The sequence below is a fragment of the Teleopsis dalmanni genome, chromosome X (genome assembly GCF_002237135.1).
Source record: "Teleopsis dalmanni isolate 2A chromosome X, ASM223713v2, whole genome shotgun sequence".
NCBI lineage: Eukaryota > Metazoa > Arthropoda > Insecta > Diptera > Diopsidae > Teleopsis > Teleopsis dalmanni.
This window is the reverse complement of record NC_051848.1, coordinates 61,064,794-61,088,341: the sequence shown is the minus strand read 5'-3', so window position 1 is coordinate 61,088,341 and position 23,548 is coordinate 61,064,794. Positions and strand designations below refer to the sequence as shown.

Here is a 23,548-nt window from a genome sequence, read left to right as displayed (position 1 = left end):
CGGTATGCAGGTTGCTGCTCTTGTTATTGTTGTATCACAGTGTAGTCGTCGTTATTGTGGCAACTCATGCCGTTGTTACCTCGTCATAATTTTCGTAGCATGCTTTGTAGTTGTTGCTGACTGCCATCATCTCCCTTCAACAACTTTGCCATTACTCGTACAATCTCTGTTGCACGATTAAGTAAATCGGCAGCACCCTCGGGTTTAGCCTGCACATTCGGCTAGATAAGCTACCACTTACCATATTGAAGCGTAAAGCAATTCATGTCAGTTGCTTTTGCGCTTTCAAATCTAACGGTTCGTTTTGAAATTAAAACGGTAGTAGTGTGCGTTTGAAATTAAAAAAAAATAAAAATTTTAAACAAAATTTCTAACTTCAATCTAAAATATTTTTGTTTCTAGTATTAAAAAAGTTGCAATCATAATCATTCGTTCTTTAGTAAAATTGAATTCTCATTGTTTAGTTCATTTGGCTGTGTTGTGCTGTGCTAAAACTTTAAAAAGTGTTGAATTTAAAGCCGAAATTTTTATTGTTAAATATTTTATTTTAGAAGTTAAAGTAATTTCCAAGGAAATTGTATTGTGCAGTTCTTCAATAGCTGACTTCTTACCAAATCCAGCGAAATACTTATTTAACATGTAAGTGTGCAGATACAAACATTCTTTTATTGTTATACCGGAAGCAATACTATTGCTTATGAATTATTAAAAAGATGTCACTCATTGCTATGCTAATAGTTCTACAAAATATCACTTTTTTTCTGTAATAAATATTATAGGAATATTGGTTCAATATGGTAGAATACAAAATTCCACACTTTTTTAGAACCGGAACACTTTGAGAAAAAAAAATTGAGTACACGTTTGCACTATTGTAACAGTACGTTCAGGTCGCAGAGGTATGAATGTACTCAAACTTTAGTTTTGACTTGAAAGACATTGAAATTTTCAAAAACAGGAAATATTTTTTTTTTTTTTGAAAAATTTTAAAATGACACTTTTTTTTTACGTCAAAATTATAATTTGAAAAATTTTTATTTTAAATATTTGTTGATAGGATGTGTTTCAAAATACAAATTCAATATATATTTTAAAGAATTCTTACAAAAACTCAAGTATCAAAGCAATTTCAAAACGCTTTTTGCATATTCAGTGAGAGAATAAAAAACTCAAAAGAAAAAAATTATATAAAAGTAGAATTTATAAAGGTATGTTATTTATAATTTCTTTTTTTCTTTTTATAAATCTGATTTGGGGGGTTTAATTTGGTGACGATCGGGTGTTTCCGAAACATTCACCCAGCCGCTCCTCTTTGATAGCAATGGTGTTGTAATATTATTAGTGAAAACTCTACTATTGCACACCAACCTCTGTTGTGTACGATGGATGTTGGATGGATTGAAAGATAGGTTAAACAATATTTCTAAAACTTAGTCTCTTTTTTTTTATCATTATTTAAAAAAATTTATAACCTTTGACCCGGCAAAAATTGGTTCACAAAGAAAATGAACGATTGTTCAAAAGAGTTTTCATTGTACCACAGTTTTTTAAGGAAATTTAAATATAAGTGCTTCTATAAGTTTTAAAAAATAATGAAGACAGTGTATTTAGTACCATACCATAAAAAATTTGGCACTACAAGAAAAAACTTCCAAAAAAAAATATTTTTAATAAAAACTTAAAAAAGAACCCTTTTTTAGAATTTGAAACCTTAACAATATTCAAATAAAAAGTAAAAAATATTAAATTTTAGTTAAAAAAAGCAAAATTTTTAAGAAAAATGTGTATAAATTAATCGAATACAAATCCTAGTAAAAATCGAATTCAAATCTTCATAAAAATTGATTAAAGTTTGCAACATAAAAAAAATAAATAAATAAATATCTTCGTTAGGAAGTGAACTTACTACTTCCAATCTTTCATTCTTTAATAAAATCAGCTAAAGTAGTTTTAAAATGACTAAAGTGCTATTATGTTTAAAAATTTCTAAACAGGACCTCTGAACTTCCATATTATTTGGTTCAATTCTTAACTCTGTTGTTTAAGCAGATAATACCCCAGGGTAAGCTTTATTCTGCCTTGCCTCATAAAAAAAGAAAAGAACAAAATGTAATGGTTATTTTTGATTTAAAAATGTTTATATATGATTTTAGTTTTTCTAGTACAACAACAATTTTATATTTCACGATTCGTCATTTTTGGATTCGTTTAGTTTTATGGGTTTTACAAAGCTATGCTTTCGAGAACGTGAACGATAATAGTAGTACTTCTTTATTAGAATTTGCAATTTCAAATCAATTTATTTTAAAAGAGTATACAAATTTAAAAAAGATGATGTAGCATTAACTGCGTGTCATCCCATATATTTTAATTCGTAAAATTGAAATTTAAAAATTTTATAGTTTTGAAAGGCTTTTGTATGTGAGCACTTCATATATAAATTTTTTTTATTTTAAACAGAAACAGTTAAATTTGACAAAATGTTTGTAATGTAGTGGAGAGTATATCGAGAATAATATAAACTATATGATATGATATGTTCTTTAATTGTATATCCATTCGTGTGTTCTTCAATAATCGTCATTCCGTTTGTGTCAGGGTTTCTTTCGAAGTTGTGTGGAATTAATTAGGGGATATTCATAACCATCATCATAAAAACATAATTTTTTCCATTAAATTTAAGTGAATATTAAAAATTGTGATGTGTACTAATATCTATTGCTTTATGTTCATTTATGAAGTAATTAATCTTAGGACACTTTTACTCAAAGAATTATGTGTGAGATAAAGTAGAACTAAACACTTTTTTCAAACCATTAAAACACAACTACAATTTCGAAAATAAAGAAATAAATGTACGAATTGTTATTCACTTTGAAATCGTAAGAAAACAAATTTTTTCTTATATTGATATATATTCAAATTTCAAAAATTGTTTGTCTGTATAATTTAGTACTTTTTTTTTCGCAGCTCATCGTTAAAGTCCACTTAAACTTTAAGAAAAAAAGAAACTAATCGAAAATACACGGAATCTATTGAGCGCTGGATGCTCTATTTGTAGAGCATCGCAAGATTTTTATGATGAACTATTTGTGTTTACTATGATTTGCAATTGAAATTATTCTTCTTTTTTTTCATTTGAATCCACTTGAGAATATTTAATTTTTTTGAATTATTTTACACATTTTAATTTGTAAGAGATTCTTTTTTAAACAATAATACGAAGGGTATTCGACAAGATTTGAAGTGTTCAATGAAGAAAGGAATATTTTTAAAATTTTATATTTATATAATTCAACAATATTCATTTGCGGCAGATATCACTTCATTATTTAATTAGAATTGTTCTGAAATCCAAAATTTCATCATAAAAATAAAAAAACGTAGTTACCAGACGTAATCGATGAATTTTAGCAACGACGACCACCAAAATGTCAGCTGATAACAAAATTTTTTTCCTTTCCTTGCAAATGAGGAAATAACAATAACAATAACTTGTATAAATATTGTTGCACATAGAATGTACTAGTCATTCTGCTACATCTATTTGTGAGATTTTCAATCAGTAACACAAACCCTTGTCGTCGTAACAAATATTAGTTGATTATTTTTTGGGATCGTGTTGTGGTGGTAGATTAGTTTTTTCAAGTTTTGCATCCGCTCAAAAAATTCACATTATTTTTAGTTCAAATTGGAGGAACAGGGAATCCTAAATCTTCATGCTCTTAAATTCTTTTTTCTTGAATCATTCCAATACCATTTGAATATAAATTTATTTATATTATAATATACTCCATTTCATCATGATACTATATTAATGTGGTTCTGCAAAATGTCCATTAATTTCAACAAGCTATCTCTGATTCAATTTTAATACAATAATATTTGATGTACTTTTTTGAAGTCTACCCTCATTGATAACAGGTTTTGACCATTTCGGAACAATAATCATTATTTAAAACTATCCATAAAATGCCCCCAATTTCAACAATCTTTCTGATTCTTTATTATCTGAACTCGTGCGGAGTGAACTTAAACTTCATCTATACGTAATTCGGTTTTAATTAACGACATATTTTTTTTTTTTTTTTTTTTTTTAATTTTAAATACAAAAATCTAATCACAACAAAGTGCTTAGCTCTGCTTATTTTCAAAAATATTTACAATGGCCCAATAAAACATTTTACGTCTATTTTTTGAAGAATTGAAAATATGGATTCACCGTGTGACAACTGCTATATGAATTTGTGAAAAACTTTTCTAAGACTCTACGTAAAATGTAGTCTGCTGCTTTTGTTTTCTATTTAAAAAAGTATTTAATTTAAAATTCTAAGATTTGCGTTGAATTATTATTTTATACTTGCAGACAAAGTCGTCGTCGTCTCAATCCAATATACAATTTTTTTTCGTTTGCAAGATTGAATTGTACATAAAGACGACTTTAAATAAATTGTAAATTACAATTTACACATTTCTATAAATATATATGTAAATATAAGTATACATGAATACATATATACTAGACATTACAAATATTTTGCGTTTTACTTTTTATAATTAAACATTAAAAATTCTGTAGAGATGTGAACGTGTTTTTAATATTTAATATTAAAATATATAAATTTATTTATAAATATAGATTTTTAATACAACTTATTTACACGATGCACATATCTTTATAAGAAAAAAAAACATAATATTAAAATTTATTTATTGCATATGTAATAAATATTTTGCGCGCTCACTCACATTCCTTTCCTTAGTTAATGCTGTTGGCTTGACTTCCCCTGCCCCACTTCTGTTCATCATAATTGTTGTGTAAACAGGGTGTTGCTACTGTGTAGCATTAGGCAAATGTGTTTATTAACACAAATTATTAAATGCTCGTACATAAATATACATACATATGTATGTATTATTAAAAGAAGAAACAAATTAATTAATTGATTTACTTATGGTCGGGACAAGATATGTATGTCTTTGGGAAAATAATGCTAATCGCTTTATTCAACAATACCGAGTCAATTAATTTAAAACCAGCATAATGCCATATATTCATTGCACTGCCCCTTGCTTCCATAGCAGTTATGCATATACACATAGTTAGACGATAAAAATAAGTATCGAGTATCTATTTATGAATAAATATAATTGATTGAATTAATTAATTTAATATCTATAATTTTCTTCAATAATTGATTGCACTAATAAGGCATTTATAACATGTTATTAATAAATTCAGTAATTTGTTAAAAATCTTCATAAATTGATAACGTGATTTAGTTTGAAATTATAAGGGTTAAAGATCAATAATATATGAACAGAATTATCGATTTGTAAATCTAAAGGTTATTGATTTCATTGAATTAATAAATAAAATCACTTATCAGATAATAGTGAATAATATTTTACATTGCACAGAAGTCTAATTTACAGCAACCCTTTACGTGTACCTAAGCGACCCTGACCAAACGTAATTTACATCTACATAATAATAAGTACAGAATATTTTCATTTGACGATCTTTTTTATAATGTAATTAAGGACCCTGGTTAATTGGTTTTGGTAATGACAGAGCTCTCTCATCTATATAAGCAGCGCATGGCAGCTATTTTGTTACCATATGTTCAGAGATTAAATTTAGAATTTAGTTAGATTTTTTAATATAACTTACATGGATCAAAAGAGGGTCATTAATTTATAAAGGTTTATATTTTAATTGTTTACCAGCTTAGTTAGTTTTATATTATAAACAGATCACACTTAATAAAACGGTGACGTTTAGTTTTGTGTAGTTCATTTTGGAAGTGTTGAACGACACTTGTTAGACAAACTCGATAAGTGGCTTCGGGACCCATTCCCAATTCATTCTTTCGCATTAAAATTCCCACTTCGGTTAACAACAAATTAGTTAGTTATTTTTATTGTATCTGGGTAAGATATACCAACATTTATGTAATTAGTGGGGTTTGTTTTTATGTTTTCTAAGCAAAAACTTTCGGTGAGTAGCCTTCACTGTCTCCAAGTATTGTCAATTATTAATACACTGAGGACATGGGTTTGTAACCATTAAAATGATTATGAGGTCATGACGGTGACAAAGCTTCAATTAGTAGATAACTGAAGATTTAGACACGAAAATAAAGTAATTGTATTAAAGAAATACCAATATTTATTCCTAAATTATGGGCATCTATCTTAATACCATAAGCATCTATTACATTATTTCTCTATTGTTGATTTACTGCATACACGTAGTGATGATATATGATATAAGTGTACATATATTTTTAATTTATATTGGTTGAAATGAAAATAAATAATTTTTTTTTAAATTTTGTGTTACTATATATTATGTATTACTATATTTATCAAAACTTAATTTCTATAAGTAAATTTTTATTAAAATTCTAATCATATTCTATTGTTTCTCTTACAGAACTCCTCAAGTACTGGTGAGTATAAATTATTTATTAAAGATATTACTACATATATGTAGATAAATGTTATTAATATCAGTTTTATATTTTAATACTGTTTAATATATTCTTTTATTTTATTTTTTTTTAATGGTTAAGCACTATCTTTTATCGATTAACCAACTTCGATCCAAACACTTCTATTGTTTTCGTTATTCATGTTTATAATTATTGTCCTTGAATAAATTCTCTGCTAATGCGAGCTTTCTTAATAGATTTTATATGGTATCATGGTATATCTAATTACACTTTCTCAATAATTTTTTTCTAAACCAACTGGTTGCGTTACAAACCCTATGAAATTTATTAAGCTTTATTCTTTTAATCTTTATTTAATTTAAGCCAGAATGTAAATAATAAATGTTTAATCATTTCATTCACTCATCCTTTCTAACAAGTTATTACGTGGGACATTCAATCTATTCGCTTGCTTAGCTATCAAACAATAAACGTAAGCAGATAGACAACAATAGTTAAAAATTGTTTGTTCTTCCGTAAAAGAAAGCTACTAGATGATAGCATTCTTCATAATTCTAGTCATACTATAGCTTTACTATACATACTATAGTTTTTTGTTTGTTAAGACAGTTATAGAAAAATCCAAATATTCTTATCTATAGTGTAATACCTATGTTATCTGAAAGAGTAGTGCAGTATCTGACCAGTGCATCAACTTTATAATTTCCCACGATATTAGTGTGACCCAAAACTGAGGTTAGTGTTTTTTGTTTCGCTTATCTCATTAAGAGATAAGCAGTGGTACAGCCATACTGATTTTAGTCTCTTTTCTACGTTTGTCAGTGATTTGTTGACAATTTGGCTATCAATTAAAATATAGACATTTCTTTACTATGTCATATGACACCATACCATCATCCCCATTGTTATCGTTACCTTGAGCTTGGAAAATACAAAAATAATTCAATCATATAAACCTAATTGACATATTAAAATGATTCAAGAATGTATCACATTCTAATATGCTATACTATACTTTTGTAAAAAAAATTGTTATGAAAAAATAATTATTCAATATTATATATAAAATTTTTTAAATATGAATAGTGGAGCTTTACTTTTTTGATCTTCAAAAATGTTAAAAAGAATAATTTGGTTGTTCTAGTTGATTTTACTATTATATCACTACCTAACTTTACTTTTTCGATCTTCAAAAATATTAAAAAAAAATTATATTGTGTATGCCAATGACTGTTAAGAATAATTTGATTGTTCCTAGCATATCACTATCTTAAAACTTCCTGATCAAAGTAATATTTTGATGAACTGAATATTATAAATCAGTTCAGAAGGTTATTATATATCCTTTTGGTAATATCTTAATTTAAACATTAATTTTTTTTGGCATTCGTTTAATCCAATATTTGACTTTATTTCTTAGTGAAATGTTCGGACCCTATTTGAACTGTAAATCTACTAACTAGCATTAAAAAAATATTTTTTATCAATGTTTATTTTAATATCTCATTTTAAAAAATTTTTATTTTTTTTTTATTTTTACCAGATAGTAGTTAACTGTTATTTTTAAATATATATACGGGTACAGTGAACTTAATATTATTAAAATAATTTTTTGGATTTGGCAGTTTAAATTTCTAAATAATGTTGAACATTTCTGCAATTTTTTTTGCATTGTTAGTGTTGTAAGCTTAATTAACTTTACTTCTTAATTAATATGAATTCAATTAAGTAAGGCATATCATATGTATAGTGACTATTTCAATGTACGACTTAATTACTTTAGTAAATTATGTTAACCATTATTTTTAAGCATATGTGTTCGCGGCTCTATTAAAAATGTGGATCTGTACGTATAATTTAGGAAAAAAATTCTTTGAACACATAACAAGCAAGTAGAGTTTTAAGTAATAAAGTAATGTTAATGGCCCCATTAAATAGAGTTTACTACTTTAGCAACAAATTGAGGTGAAGTTGCAAACTATATAAATTTAAAAAAGAGTATATTTAGGTGTATCCATACTAAAAATTAAATATTTCACTTGCAGTAAATATGGACATTTCATTTTTTCAACAAAACAAAAAAAAACATCTGAAGAAACTTATTTCTGCAACAAAAACATGAGCCCTATAAATTAACCAGAGTTGTAAAAATATATGTTAAATTTTTACTATATGTGTAAAAAGAAGTAATTTTTCTTTTCACATATAAAGAATAAAAAAAAATATGTTATATTTCAAAGGAAAATACATATTCTTCACAGATTCACATTAAGTGGTGAAGTAGTTATAAAGGCAGATAGATGAACACTGTAATATACTATATACTTATGAAGCTTTTTTTTTTATTAAAATATTGTTCATTTTGGTTTTAACTATTAAAATCGATAAATATGATGAATACATACTATATTTAATTGCCACTCATACATAATATAGAAAACTTAAGTTCATTTACGTATTTATATATCCTCTTCTATTGCTTTTTTAAAGAAAGAGAATTATTTTTTTTTTAAACATAAATAAAACGTTAAATAACTAATAAAACCTCAAAAACGTTATCTCCGAAAGTATTTGATTTTTTTAACACTTCGAGCATTTGCTCAGGCAGGAAAGGAACGAAACTATTTCCTCCTACACAGCTCAAAGCCATAGGTGTTAATGTACTCGCACTTATATTTATGGGCAAATATGATTTATTTTCCGGTTTTGAAAATGAGAATTACTTTATGTTAGTGCATTGCGCTTTCACGTAGAAGTGCTTGGCTTTTACGCAAAAAATTTTACCCATTAATAGAAAACCAAAAAAAAAAAAGAAGCTAAAATAAAAAATATGAAAATAATATAAGAAATAAAGTGATATTTTTTGATATTACACTTTATAAAATATCATATAATAATTGGAAAATTATTATACTAACTACTTACTTTACCATCTTTAAAAAACAATATATATATATTATTATAATATATATAGGTCGCGATGTACCATTATCACTTCAAATAACATTCGTACTTTTCTATTTTGCACATTTAAAGCATAATGTATCCAAAAGTTATATAAGATAATATATCTATAATCAATGCAATCAAGTTGTCATCCATTTTTCTTTTATCTGTTAAATTTCATTAATATTGGTGTTTTTGTCTTGATCTGTAGGTTGGTATATGTTGTACCAAGACGTCTAACCTAAATAATTTGCTTAGAAAGTATTGATTTCAAATTATTCGCAATTTTTAGTATAGGCATGGATGTTTTAAATGATTTTCTGAATAATTTTAATGTTAAAGATATGTGAAGAGACGCTTAGATGCGTTACTCTAGATTTAGATAAACTAGTACAGTGTCAATACTTGTGTTTCGATGTTTCTTTGGATGCCATTTTGATCCAAACTGGGCACGCTCAGTATGATTCCGTGTCACTATATAGTCTACTAATATATGGAAGTCAATATTATCTTAAACACCCCTATTTTGTTTTTATATATTCAATTTGAAGTTCTAGATTTGGATTATGTAGGCTATGTCGTCAACCTTGTTTTGACTGTTATCAGATATGACTAATTTTCTTTTCCGATGTGTTGTGTTCTATTTAAATTTTAAAGACGTAAAAAATATGTCGTTTGCTGTTAAATATTCTATTATTTTCATGCAATAAGAGATTTTTTAGTCAAAATAGATCTGAAGTAAGTTTTATTACGAGTTTCTTAACTCGATTTGCTCCTGTTAAGTTTTAAAAAATGGAATTGAGCAGCCGCATGTAATATGCGCGGTAAAATACCTGCGTATCTTTTCTGCTCGGGCGCTGCGATTAGTAAAAAACATAGGTGTTTATGTGGCAGAAAGAGAGTATGAAATTACCATTTTTTCCCATTCTGCCACTGTCAACATACGTCATGCCTTTATCATCTCAATGGTCAAGGCCTGCCTTCCTCAAATGTCACTTCAACTATGTCTCTAAGATAAGCCTTATAGAAGTTCTTTTTTTTTGCTTCAGTTACAAATTGGTGTCTCGATAAAAATAAAAAAATAAAATAAAATAATAAGCGCTAATCGTGCGCTTGCCTTAAACTGTAGTATCAGAATGGATACAGCTTTCTATTTAATGAAAAAATGAATCAATTTAATTACAAAAATATTTTATATAAAAAAAAAAAAATTTTTAAAAAATTAATTTAATTAAATTAAAAAATAAACTTAAAAAAATATAAATTAAAAACAAAATTATTCTAAAAAAAAATAAATATGAAAAAAAAAATTTTAAAAAATATGTATTTAAACAAAATGAAGCGTGCTACCTTGCCTGCCTGCCTTTCTTCACCTTTATAAATATATCTATTTAACTAAAATTCTGTTTTCTATATTTATATTTAATTTAGAAAATTGAGCAAAATTTTTAATCATTTCTAAAAAAAATTGTTGTCTTATTAATTGCTTTTTTTTATTATTTATACAACAAATATTCTCGCTCATAATATGTTATCAATTTTGTTATATAAAGACATATGTATGTATATATGTATGTATGGGTGTATGTACGAATTATCTACCAATCGTTCAATGTACTTTATTTAGCAATTTTGCACTCTTCATGGGTATGCAATATGTCTTTCTGCTTTCTACTCAAATTAATTAAATTTTGAAAAGTATCAAATTAATTTCTTAATATATTAATCAATACATATACATACATACATATGTATGTTTAATTTTATAATTGTTTCTATATAAAAAGGGTGTAGTTCTCTTCTTACAACAACAAGAAATTTTATTGGCTTCATATTGCAAATATAAAATTTCAAATTCCTATATGAGAATTGAACTGAACTATTGTATTTGTAAGCGTAAAGCCACTTTATATAAATATTTATAAAATAAATTTTATTGTTATGTCCTAAATTGTTTAAAAACATTGTATACTCATATTTATGTATATACACGATGGATAATATCTATATAATGTATTATATACTTATATTTATATATAAATGTATATTAAAGCAGTGAGCCACACAGTCAGTTATTTTACTGTTGTCAAGAGTGCTTTGGTATAAAATGTTATGCTACACACTTTTGCAATAACAGCAAAAAGAAAATTATTTAAAGGAACATATTGTGTGAGAAATAGTATTTTTTAAGTAGGGTGAATGCCGACGCGTCGACGCCGCGACTACTACTCTATGCACTCTGTAGTGTTGTTGCTGTATAAATAATGTATGATGATGTGTATATGTTTGTTTGCACTTTAAACAAAAATGATTCATACATAATTGTTTGGTAAATGATTGTCTTCTGTATGTGTATGCAGGGGGGGCACATTGGGTGTGCCACGAGTGTTGTGAAAAAAAGTAAAAGTAAATGCCGGTCGGTAGTTTTCTTATATTACTGTTTTACTGTTTTCTTCTGCGCTACCAATATATTGTCAATCAATTTATTATCATCATTTTCTGTGTTTTGTATGAGAACTTGTGCACTTATTGTTGCTACAAGCTTAATAATATACAGGCGAGTGCAAACGCACTTATACAGAAATTTATTAAGAAAAAAAAATTTTATTTTCTGTTTCTGTTTTTGTTTTGTTATTTTATTAATTTCAATTTTTCGTCTTTTCACAAATTAAGAATGTCATATCCTGTCGTTTTTTTAATACTTGACATTTTTTTTTAATTTTTATTGTATTCTATCTAAGCATTGTTCCGTAATAAAACGTGTTGTTGATCTCTTCGCAGCTTCAAACAAACCGTAGTAAATGCATACCACCACCACCAACAACAACAACAATAATATCAACGGAATTTTTCATTGTAACAACAATTGTTGTATGGTGGCAGCGGTGGCGTCGTTGGCATCATTACAGTTTTATTGTGTTGCGCTCTGCGCTATGCTATGTGTTTTTTTTATAGTGGACACACATAATAAATTTAATTTACACGACTTTTTGTACACACAGAAAGTGTCAAAATTGATGCACAATAGCAGAAAAAATATAAAAAAAAGTATTATAAAAACCGAAATAAATGAATGAAATAAAATGATTATAATAAAAGTGCATTCATTGCATTTTTTTTTTTTTTTTGTAGAATAAATTTTTTCATCATACTATATTAGTCTGTCTTTTTTTTTTTGTTTTATTAACATTTTGATTTAATTATTTTTTTATTTTTTGTGTGATATTAAACTAGCTGTGCAGCGATGCGGTGTTTTAGCGTAGAGGAATTAAATCAAAAAGTACCTAGCACAACAAAAAAAAGTTGTGCTTTGCTATTAACGGTATTGTTCTTTTTTATTTTGTTATGTTATTTTCCTTATACGTTTGTAGAAGCTTTTAACTAGAACATTAATTTTTTTAATATTGTGCACGGGTAACTACGTGTACGTGTATGTTGAGTCATTATATTGTTTTGTTGATATTGTTTTTTTTATTTTTATTCTATTTTCATTCTATTTTTATTTTATGCGTTTAATGCAAGTCTTATGTCGTGAATTCTTTTTTACTACTTAAATGTATGTACATATGTAAATGTACTGATCTAGGTAAAATTGAGGGGGATGGATGGATAGGGAGAGATGACATTTTATCTATTGTGTTATTGTGCTTTAATTATAACTGTTGACCGTTGAGAAAAATTAAACTATTTCATTTGTAGCATTTGAATTATATATTAGAAATGTGTGTGTGTGCATGTAGAGCTTGATATTTCTATAGGACAGGAGGAGGAGAGGGACTGGTATATCAAATTTGAACTGTTGATACCGTTAACTTTTTGCAAATATGTGAAAGTGAAAGTTAATAACGTAAAATTTTTTACAAAATCAAACATAATAATAATTGCAAAAAAAAAACTAAGTTTGTTCCTTTAAATCCAAATAAAATCTGTTCTCTCAAAAATATGAAATAATTCAACCCAAAATTATTGCTGAAATATAAAAAATATATTAACATATTTCATTTTTATATGAACAAAATTAATTCACATGTTAATTTTTTTTTGCCGAGAGTGACGCGTCTTTATGACGAAAAGAAACTATTTAAAAGTTAGACGGATTCGCATAACAAAGAAATGACAAGGACAAAAATTTATTTTAATTTTATTGAAGTTTGGCTGACCATACAACGCTGTTTCGAGTATTGCCAAGCTTTTCCTAAACCGCGAAAGCGGGTTTGTAGAATAACATAGCTAAGCTTCTTTGTAAAAAGCACCAGAATGGTCGCTTTACATATAGTAAGTAAAACAATATGCATTACAAAATGTCTCTACAAAAAGAGTAGCTTTGAAAAAAATAAAAAGAATAGGCGAACCCAAAAGTTAACTTTCAATTCGTTGAACTTGTGTTTCCAAATTAAAGCTGTAGTTTATAAGCTCGTTCTAATTTAAAGCACGGCAAGTGCTTTGGTTGATGTCACTAATTAAATAAAAATAAGTGACAATAAAACTTGGAACTTGAGCATTGAAAGTTTGTGCAGCCTTGGCTTCTTGTGGATAAACACGATTAGTCATCGCTTCTAATTTGACAGGGACGAGTTCTAAGCCTGGCACTTGCAGTCCAAACAAAATTATATACGGACTATAAACTAATTAAATAAAAATTCGATTATTCCAAAGACCACTGATGAAGAGTACTTGGCAATACTCGAAACAGCGTTGTATGGTCAGCCAAACTTCAATAAAATTAAAATAAATTTTGTGTTTGTCCTTTATTTCTTTCTTTGCTATTCAAAAACCCCTCTAAATTTTAATAAAGCTTCTTTGTCACTATACAAAGAAAGTCTAGCTTTACAGCAACACATACTTTATTCAATAATTATTTAAGTAATTTGTAATTTCTTATTACTTTTTTTGTTGATTTGAAAAAAATTATGAAATAGAATTACTAGACAAATATAAAAAAGACCTTATCATTTAAGAAAACAAATATAAACTAACTACTCGCTACTTTAAATAAAATTTCTTTGTTAACAAACTCTCTTTGTGTTTTATTAGTACGTACAGCTGTCACTCCTTTACAATCTTTAGTTTTACTTTTATTTTATAATTTTGCAATGATCCCATTCTGTTTTATTTTTTTTTGTTTTTCCTGTTTGTTTTTGGTTTATTTGTAAAGTCAAGTGCGCAAATTCCAAGCTTAACTATAAAGGCACACACACACTCATGTGCATAACCAACCAACCAACATTATAAATACAAACCTTAAACTGGCTTACTCTTTATAAAAAAAAGAAAAGAAAAATAAAAATAAAGACAAAATAAATTTCACACACGCGGTTTTTGATTGTTGCAGCTGCAAGTAATGTGAACGTTTTTGTTGTTGTTATCTGTGCGCTGGCTTCGTATTTTGTTGTTACTGCATTTCTTCTTCATGTGTTGAAAGGGCGCGTTTTTTTTTTTCATTTTCTTGTCTATAGTTTTTCGTTTATATGTGATTGCCATGGTAACGAGCAATGAACTAAGCTGCACAACTACAACAAGTTTGAACTGTTAGTTTAGTGTTCTGTGAAATAGAAATATTTAAATTTATTATTTGGGAGTTTTTTTTTACTAACCACTTTTAAACATAAAATTTAATGATTTTTGTGTATTGCAAATATTGACATTTGTAGATAAATTTAATATTTAATGTGACATTTCATGTAATATTTTTTGCCACTTTTTCCATTTTATTTGCTATTTTTATTGTTTTAATTCTAAAAAAAATATTAATGTGTAAATTGCGATTTTAAAAATAGTTTATATATTATGTGCATTACAAAAAATATTTAAAATTTTTTTTTTGCAAATTGTTGCTTTCTTTTAAAATTTAAAATTATAAAATTATTTAATTATTATTTAATTTCAATCTATATTCAAAATAGATATTCCAAAAAAATTAAAAATATTTTTAAATAGAACTCATATGGCGTTTTCGATTGGGATACCTTTTTTAATCGAGATTCACTTTTAGTGCAATTTTTATTTTCAATTGGTAAATCCTTTTAGATTACCAAGGAGCAAGATTACCCTGAAATTAACAACTGTCATATGATTTAACAAATAAAAAATACAATATGATATTTAACTGCACATGCATTATTGTTATCTAACGACGAATCTTGAGATGAAGATATATTTTTCAAACTGATACCATTAGCATAAACGGATTAAAATAGAACTGAAGGTTTTATCGTGAATGAAATAGTTATTTGTTTTTTATTAAACCGTTATAATTTTATTTTTTAAGTAAATTGAGAATATTTATTGCTTATTGTATATAAAAATTAAAAAGTTATTAGTAATATTAAATGATAAAATTTAATTTTTATTAAATTTAATAAATATTTAATTTAACCAATCATTTTTAATCAGTAAAAATAATTCTTGATTTTTAATATTTGATTTCAAATTCAATTTGTTTAATTTTTTCTTGTTTTTATTTTTCTTTTTAGTTTTAAAATATAAAATACATTAAAAATACAATTTTTAATGTATCTTAAAAGAGTACATAAATATACTTTCACTCCAATTGAAAATAGTAGTAAATTTATATGAAAAGACGTGCACACTGGTTTTTATGTTTTGTATCTGTAGTTATGCTTGTGTCTTCGCTACAAATTGTCGCTTTTAATTTATTTTGTTGTTTGCGGTTAGTTTGCTACACGCTTTAATATTCTCCCTCTCACATGCTATGTTACATTCTCTTTTTATATTCGCCGTTTTTATGCTCTCTTCAACACATGTAGTAAAATGAGTAATGTTTTTATGCTTATATTTTTTTTTTCACGTTTGTTTGCCGGCACTTAACACATATTCAAGCGCACGTTTTTCGTTGTTATCCTTGCGATGCGTCACCAACGATATTTACTCACATAAATATCCTTTTATGGTTTTTATTATTACGAATTCATATGTATGTATTGTATTTAGTCACTTTTCGTTTAGTGTAACTGTCACACAATGAATAGTTGCTCGCCTGAGTAAATATTTCGCTTAAACCTAACCTGCATAGTTACAGGCAAGCTAATTGGTTGACAAGATTTTTTGTATTGTAATAGGTTTGTATTAAAACTGTAGGTGAGAAGTATTTCTATGTATGTATATGTGTTTATTTATATTGTAATTTGATTTGAACAAAAAAGTCAAAGTCCGTCCAAACGGTTGGTTCGCACTTGCTGCTGTACATGCAAGGATCTGTTATATTTTGGGGACTGTTGTGAAATAGAGAAACTCCTATTAGTTAACAGTTGATAATTCAAATTTTAAGAATTAAAAAAAAATAATTTAATGAACAACTTTTCTCAATGAATATTACGTGATTGTTTAAACGGAAAAATAATAAAGGAATAAAGGACATAGGTAATGCAGCTAATTCCTATTATTTTCTTAATCGTATGTGATTTAAGTTGAGACTATACTTTTTAATAAATTTATTCTTTCTAAAGAATTAACGCTAAAAAGATTTTATTATTATTATATATATTATTTCTTAATTATTGCTGCTAATATCAGTATTTTCAGTCAGTATTTAATTCAATCACAAAAAGGGTTTCGGTATAACAAGTTTATTTTAAAAAATCCTTAACATACTTAACTATTCGAGTGATGGAGAATGTCCTTTACATTTAGCACTTAAAATCAAGACATGACGATATGCTAAGTATTTGCTTGTCACGCATATATATGTTTATTCTTAATGTAGGTCTGTTCTTTATATGCATTCGTACAAGATAACCCATCTCCAATCAATCTTTTCGGTCTATTCACCTGACCCTTTTCCACTAAACATAGCACTCTATTCGGTACAACTATATTAAAGAGTTATATATTATATATATATATTATGTATATATTACAATAATGTAATAATATATTATATATATATATATTATATGTTATATATTTTTTTACACTTTTTCGTTTATCATGTATATAATTTTCGAATAATTTAAATTAGTTTTGAATCAGTTTCTTGTAGTAATTTTTTTTCCTTTTTTAAAAACCTAAGACCAGTGTAGCTATAAATTAATTTAAAAATTTATTGCAAAAAATGTCTGTTAGTAATTTAAATAAACTTTTCTTCAAAAGTTAAAATCTGTTCTGAAGACATATAATCAATATTAAGTTGGGTGATTTTGTGATCTAGTGATCTATTGTGTCCAAGACATATGGTAATGGTAATGGTTTATAGGTTAAGCTAAGGCCTTTCTGCACTATGACTAGCTTGATCTATTGTGCATCCCTTTGTATTTACACATTTAATATCTCGAGAAATCGAACCAGCTTCTTCGGAGGGAGTTCTTGAAACTTTTTTTCTTCTAGTTGGTATGCACCTAAAATTTTGTTTCTTCTGTGGCCTAGTGCATTATAGTTGGTAATCAGATGTTCCATAGGTCCAAGACATATAATGACGGAACATTTTTGTACCCAAGTCTATTTTATTCTAGAGATTTGAATATATGGTATATCTTATTATAATTATTTTATTTGATATCTCTGAAGAATAAGCGATAAGAGCTTAAAAAACAAAAAAATAGGATGTTGTATGGACAGATTAAGATGATATATACTCTGCCACATCAAGACACAAATAGATATTTGTTACTTTAGAATGAACTATACTTTAAAAGTTATTCTGGTTTTTTAAATTAAACAAAAAGTCATAATTTTATATTCATATTCTAACTCCCACTTGTATATTTTTATAAATATTAAATAATTAATTCATAGAACAGCCCCACTTTTTTGAAACAATAAATAAAAAAAGTGACATCTATTATATTAAAAACGGAAAAGGAAACTGCCGATATCTGTGGTAGTTCGACATATTTTCTACAGAGTCATACTCTAATATAAAGTCATGACTTTTTTAATCAGCTTTTTTTATCGTCGGTGTGATTTTGATGTTAGTTAATTAGTCACTGTAAAGTCATAGATTAATGCAGTCGAATTCCTCACAACGTTTATACATGACGCTGCATTTTATTTAACACTATTTGCCCGATCATTTCCAACTAATGAAGTCATACATCCTCTGGTATATCAGGGATTTACGTAGATCTCAGTCAACAGACTGTGAAAGACTTTTGATTAAAATCGCATTCCAGTAATCATAGTTTATCTTGCATGACTCAGTATACAGTAATCTTAAGTCGGAAATTGATAAGAAATTTATTAAATTTAAGTAATGAAATAAGGAGATGTAATATATCGTATCTACCTTTTAGAATTATAATTTAGAATAGTACTGGCTAATATGAAAAGTATGACAACTTCTTAGTAAAGCACTCTTGAACAATCAAATTTGATATCTCAAAAAACTTTTAGAATTGCATTTTGCTTATTATAATAATAATACATATTAACTAATGTAATTACTATGTTTTTTAAAATAAGGGATTATTATATTGTATATAATTTTATATCAAAAAAAAATTTTTCAAAATAATTTTTTGTCAATTAAATAGTTCAATAATGTAGTTCATTCAAAATTTCTAGACATTTCAACAAAAACATAGATATAAATTCATTTATTAATGTACAAATGTTCAGTTTATAAATTTTACAAAAAAAGTGCTTTGTGAAAACTATCTGTGTAAAGCATATTTTAGTTTCTATTATTAATTTAACGCTAACATTTTTTAAATTTTTTTTTAATTTTTATTAGTTTTTTATTAATTTTTATTAGTTTTTTATTAATTTTTTATTAATTTTTTATTTTTTTTTTGATATTTTTTGATTTTTTTGAATATTTTTTTAATATTTTTAAATATTTTATTAATTTTTTGCTAATATTTTATTAATAGTTATAATCGAATATATACAATTAGGTTATTAAGACTTTTAACATTTTTTTTTTGTCAAACATTCCTACCAACGTTATAAACTTGTAATTTAATTGACACATACTGTTTTTATATTTTATCTATAAGCAGTTAACTAACTTTTTTTTTTTTTATTAAATACAAATTCATTATACAATTCTAAATAAAAAAAAATGAAAAAAATTGTATATTCTACAAAAATAGTCGCAAGCTAGCCATTATAATTCCCCTTGCATAGTGGATATGTTAACTTGGTGTGGCATCTAACTTTGAACGGTACTGTACTATACCAAATTAATAATGTTTATTATGTATATGTGTATGTGCGTTGTGTTGTGTTGTGTGTGGTGAAGTATGTGCATGCAATGAGAACAAAGGAAGTTGTCATATTGTACAGTACAATATTTAAATAAAATTTAGATGCTAAGAAGTACGTGACACTTCATGTGTCTTTCATTCATTCATTACTTTTCAATAGTAATAAATATAAATTAGTACTTGTTTAATATTAATTTGTTATACACACGCATGCATATATCAATCACTTACTTACAGAATGATCATACATTTTAATAAGGTTTTTCATTCATTTTTTTTTTTAATATTTTGTTTTTAATTGCATTATTTTGGCCTTCCGTTTTGTTTGTTGCTTGCTTAAGTATTTTTTTTTATATTTTTTTTCTTAAGAATTTTTGTCATTTTATTTTAATAATAAAAACAAAAAAAAAATATACTATGTCAATAAATATTTAATAACTATAAATATAAACTGACTTAATAATTAAATTGCTTTTCTTAATAAAACATTTTTGTGTTTTTGTTTTTGATAACATTGCAATTGCATATGTGCGGGTATTTTCTTTATCATTCATAAATATGATAGACTAAACAAAGGAAAGAGCCAACAACAAAATAATATTACTTATTTTTATATGAACAATTCTGTTGTATCGCATTTTCTTTATGATTCATTACAGACTTATACGGAAATTCATTAAATATTTCAATGCGTCATTTTAAATTTAATAATAAATACACGCATATATCGAAAAAATCTACATAAATAATTTGCATTTGAGTAACAAAATCAAATAAAATAAAATAAATACATAAATATCTTAAAAATGCCAAGCAAAAATATCGAACGCATAACAATTCGCGCTAAATTATTTTTTCCAATAAATTACATAAAATAAATTATACTAATTGAATTTTAATAAATTACACACTAAACATAATCTGTTAGTAAACATATAATCAAAAACATGGAAATATTTCTATGTTTTTGCATACAAAGTAAACGTCGTTAACAGTACTTTTTTCTGCTAAAATAATTTTACTTACAGCTTTAGTTCAATTTTTTTTTAGTCTAGTATTTTTTTTTTGTACTAAAAACTTATATTTCAAAATAGAAAATTTAATATAAAAAATTTTAAAATTTAATTTTTAAAGTTAATTTAATGAAAGAAAACTATTGTAACTTATAGAAGGATTTTTAAATAATAGTAAAGTACAACAACAAAAGTAATTAAATTTCTGGCGAATTATATAGCTGTTTTTGAATATTAACAAATATTCATATTCAATACTTTTTCGAAATATTCGTTGGTAATTACTTTTTATTTATGATAACAAAAAAAAATTGTTATATTGAATTTAATTTCAAATTTAATTTTATGATGACAAAAACTATTTTCTTAATAAAAACTATATTTTTAATAAAAAGTGTAGTATATATAGTACGAAGTTAAATAATAAAAATAACTATAATTAAATAATTTAATTATTCTAAAGCTGATTTATGATTTCTTTTTTAATATAACACAGAAAGTAAATTATTTGTTAATAAACTTTTACAGCAAATTAACAAAAAAACTCTCAAGTTTGAATAATACAAATCAAGTATGGCCTTGGATCTGTTGGCTTATTAACTCTGATCTGCAGATTTAGCAACCTCAAATAATTATTTACGAATAATTAAATATAAGAAATACAGTCAAACTTTAATAACTCGAATTTTCTAAAATTCAAACTAAATAAAGTGCAACAGGGTTTAGAAAGCAAATTACATAGAATTTTCTTTGGAAAATTGTACTTCGAGTTATGTAAGTTGACTGTAATTCTATAAAGACTACTGATAGTACTTAAGTATTTGTTAAAACTCAAAACTGGTTTATGGTCAGCCAAAAATTCAATTATATAAAAATTATAAATTTTTTAATCTTTATAAAAGGTGTATTCTGCTGTCTCGAAGTGCGGGAAAAAACAACAAGTCTCTTGCTAAACTCTCTTGCTGACATATTGACATCACTGTTGATATCTGTCAGATATTATAATTTCACAATTAATAAGTATTATCCAAGTACGTAAAATTCAAAATCAATTAAATTTTGTATAAATTTAAATATTTATTATAAAATTTAAAATTACAATCAATGGAGAAGAATTATAACAAAATTAATTATGTACGCCTACAAATCAAACTTTATTAAAAGTATTCTTAAACAATTTTTGTATGCCTCCAAATTGGTCATTGAAAATAACAATCAAATGCTTGGCGATATATTTTGTTGGGGTCCCGATATAATCACTTATCTACAATCTAATTTAATCACTGATTTTCACTATTTTTGATAAACGGAGGTCATTATTTAATATTAGGTGATGGGTTTAAATCCAAAATTGGATTTAAGTATGATGGTAAAAACACAAGTTTTACCAAATTTATTAATTTAAACTAAGAATTTATGAATTAGAATGCTTTCGATAATAACCTAAAGTGTAACACTCATATAATCGACCTTACATTATTTTTATTAACTAGAAGTGTAAAGTTAATATTAAAAATATTTTCAAAATTCTAATTTAGATTTTTCGCATATATTATTTATAATTGTTTTCTAAAGTTTATGAACCCAAACCAAAAACGAAAAAAAATTCATTTATAAAAAAATATTCAAAAACTTGATCATTTTATTACTTACAACCAACCTATATGTTATAATGAACAGTAGTTTTAAGTTTTTTTGTTGTCCATAGAAATAAATTAATTATATTAAATTTCAAAGAGAATATTGACCCTCTTTCTACAATATATGCAAATTATTTTACCTAACATGCAGTTTATATTTCAAACAAGAATTATGCCATTTCGTGCTATAATTGCTTTTAGTGCTTGAGTGCAGTGCAGTGCAGTATACAATGCGACAACATACTAATTCCAATAAATTGCATGCAACATAAAGCTGTCAGAGAGATATTTGTCATATCTGTAAACATATATGTGTTGTATCTACACGATAACGTTTTAAATTATTTTCTTTTTTTTTTTTTTATTTTTGTTGTTGTTTTTTTTTGTACAACGATTTCATGAATTAACGTAATTGTTTTACGTTCTAGTCGTTCTGATCGTTCTAGTGTAGTGCACTTAGCCAAACTTCATACCAATTATTAGCTAAAACTGTGTTGGAAATGAGTTATATTTCATATTGTGTATCATAAATAACCTTTGCACTTGAAGACTTTATTTGGTAATTAAATTGATATATCATTTTGTTTTCTTAGAATTCTATATTTAAAGGTTGTGCTCTGTAGCAAAAGTGCTGAGATGTAGCATGTAATACATGGCTTTTTGATATAAACAAAGGTCACGAAAAATTATTTTATTTTCTTAATAAATGAAAAACGATACAAATTATGTTTTATTTTTCTGTTTTTGTTAATTTTTAATTATAAAAGTTAAGTTGATGTGCCTGATAATGAACAACAAGTCAAGTTTAGATTCACTTGGTATAGGTTGCCTCAAGGATTTCTTATCTAATACTGTTTATGCCAGATATTTTGTATTGAAGATATAATATAATGACACCTGTGTAAGAGATAATAATTAGTAAAGTTTTCTTTAGATATTAAGAAGTGTTATAATGATTTTATTTACATTATTTTTTCTTGTAAATTTTACTTACATATTAACTGTTTCATTGGCATTTGTCGCTTCGAATATTATTTTTTTTATAATTTGTATTGGTGATTTAAAAATAATTTTTTCTATAGAGATTTAGTGAATAGTAGTGAATTACAACAACAAAAATTCTTTTTTATATTATTTTAATCAATTGAATTTTTGGCTGACCATACAGCTATTTCAAGTATTGCCAAATACCCATCATCAGTGGTCTTCGTAAAAATGATTTTCATATAGAGTATTATACGAAAAGATCTAACAGTCCAGTTCCTAATTCTTAGTTAACTTTAAAATTAATTTTATTGTTAACTCATAAATAAATAAATTTTCTTATG

At 25.7% G+C, this 23,548-nt stretch overlaps 1 protein-coding gene across 2 annotated transcripts in view; it reads left to right on the top strand.

Moving 5' to 3' along the window:
* The window catches only part of LOC119687139 (A-kinase anchor protein 200), a 55,448-nt gene that overhangs the window by 17,801 nt on the left and 14,099 nt on the right, over positions 1-23,548 (top strand). Inside the window, exons 1-2 of one of the 2 annotated variants that reach the window (XM_038101338.1) lie at positions 275-639; positions 6,440-6,455. The gene's annotated coding sequence lies outside the window, so the exon portion shown is untranslated. Of the gene's footprint in view, positions 1-274; positions 640-6,439; positions 6,456-23,548 lie in introns of those variants that run through there. The other variant, XM_038101337.1, reaches the window with a different exon arrangement.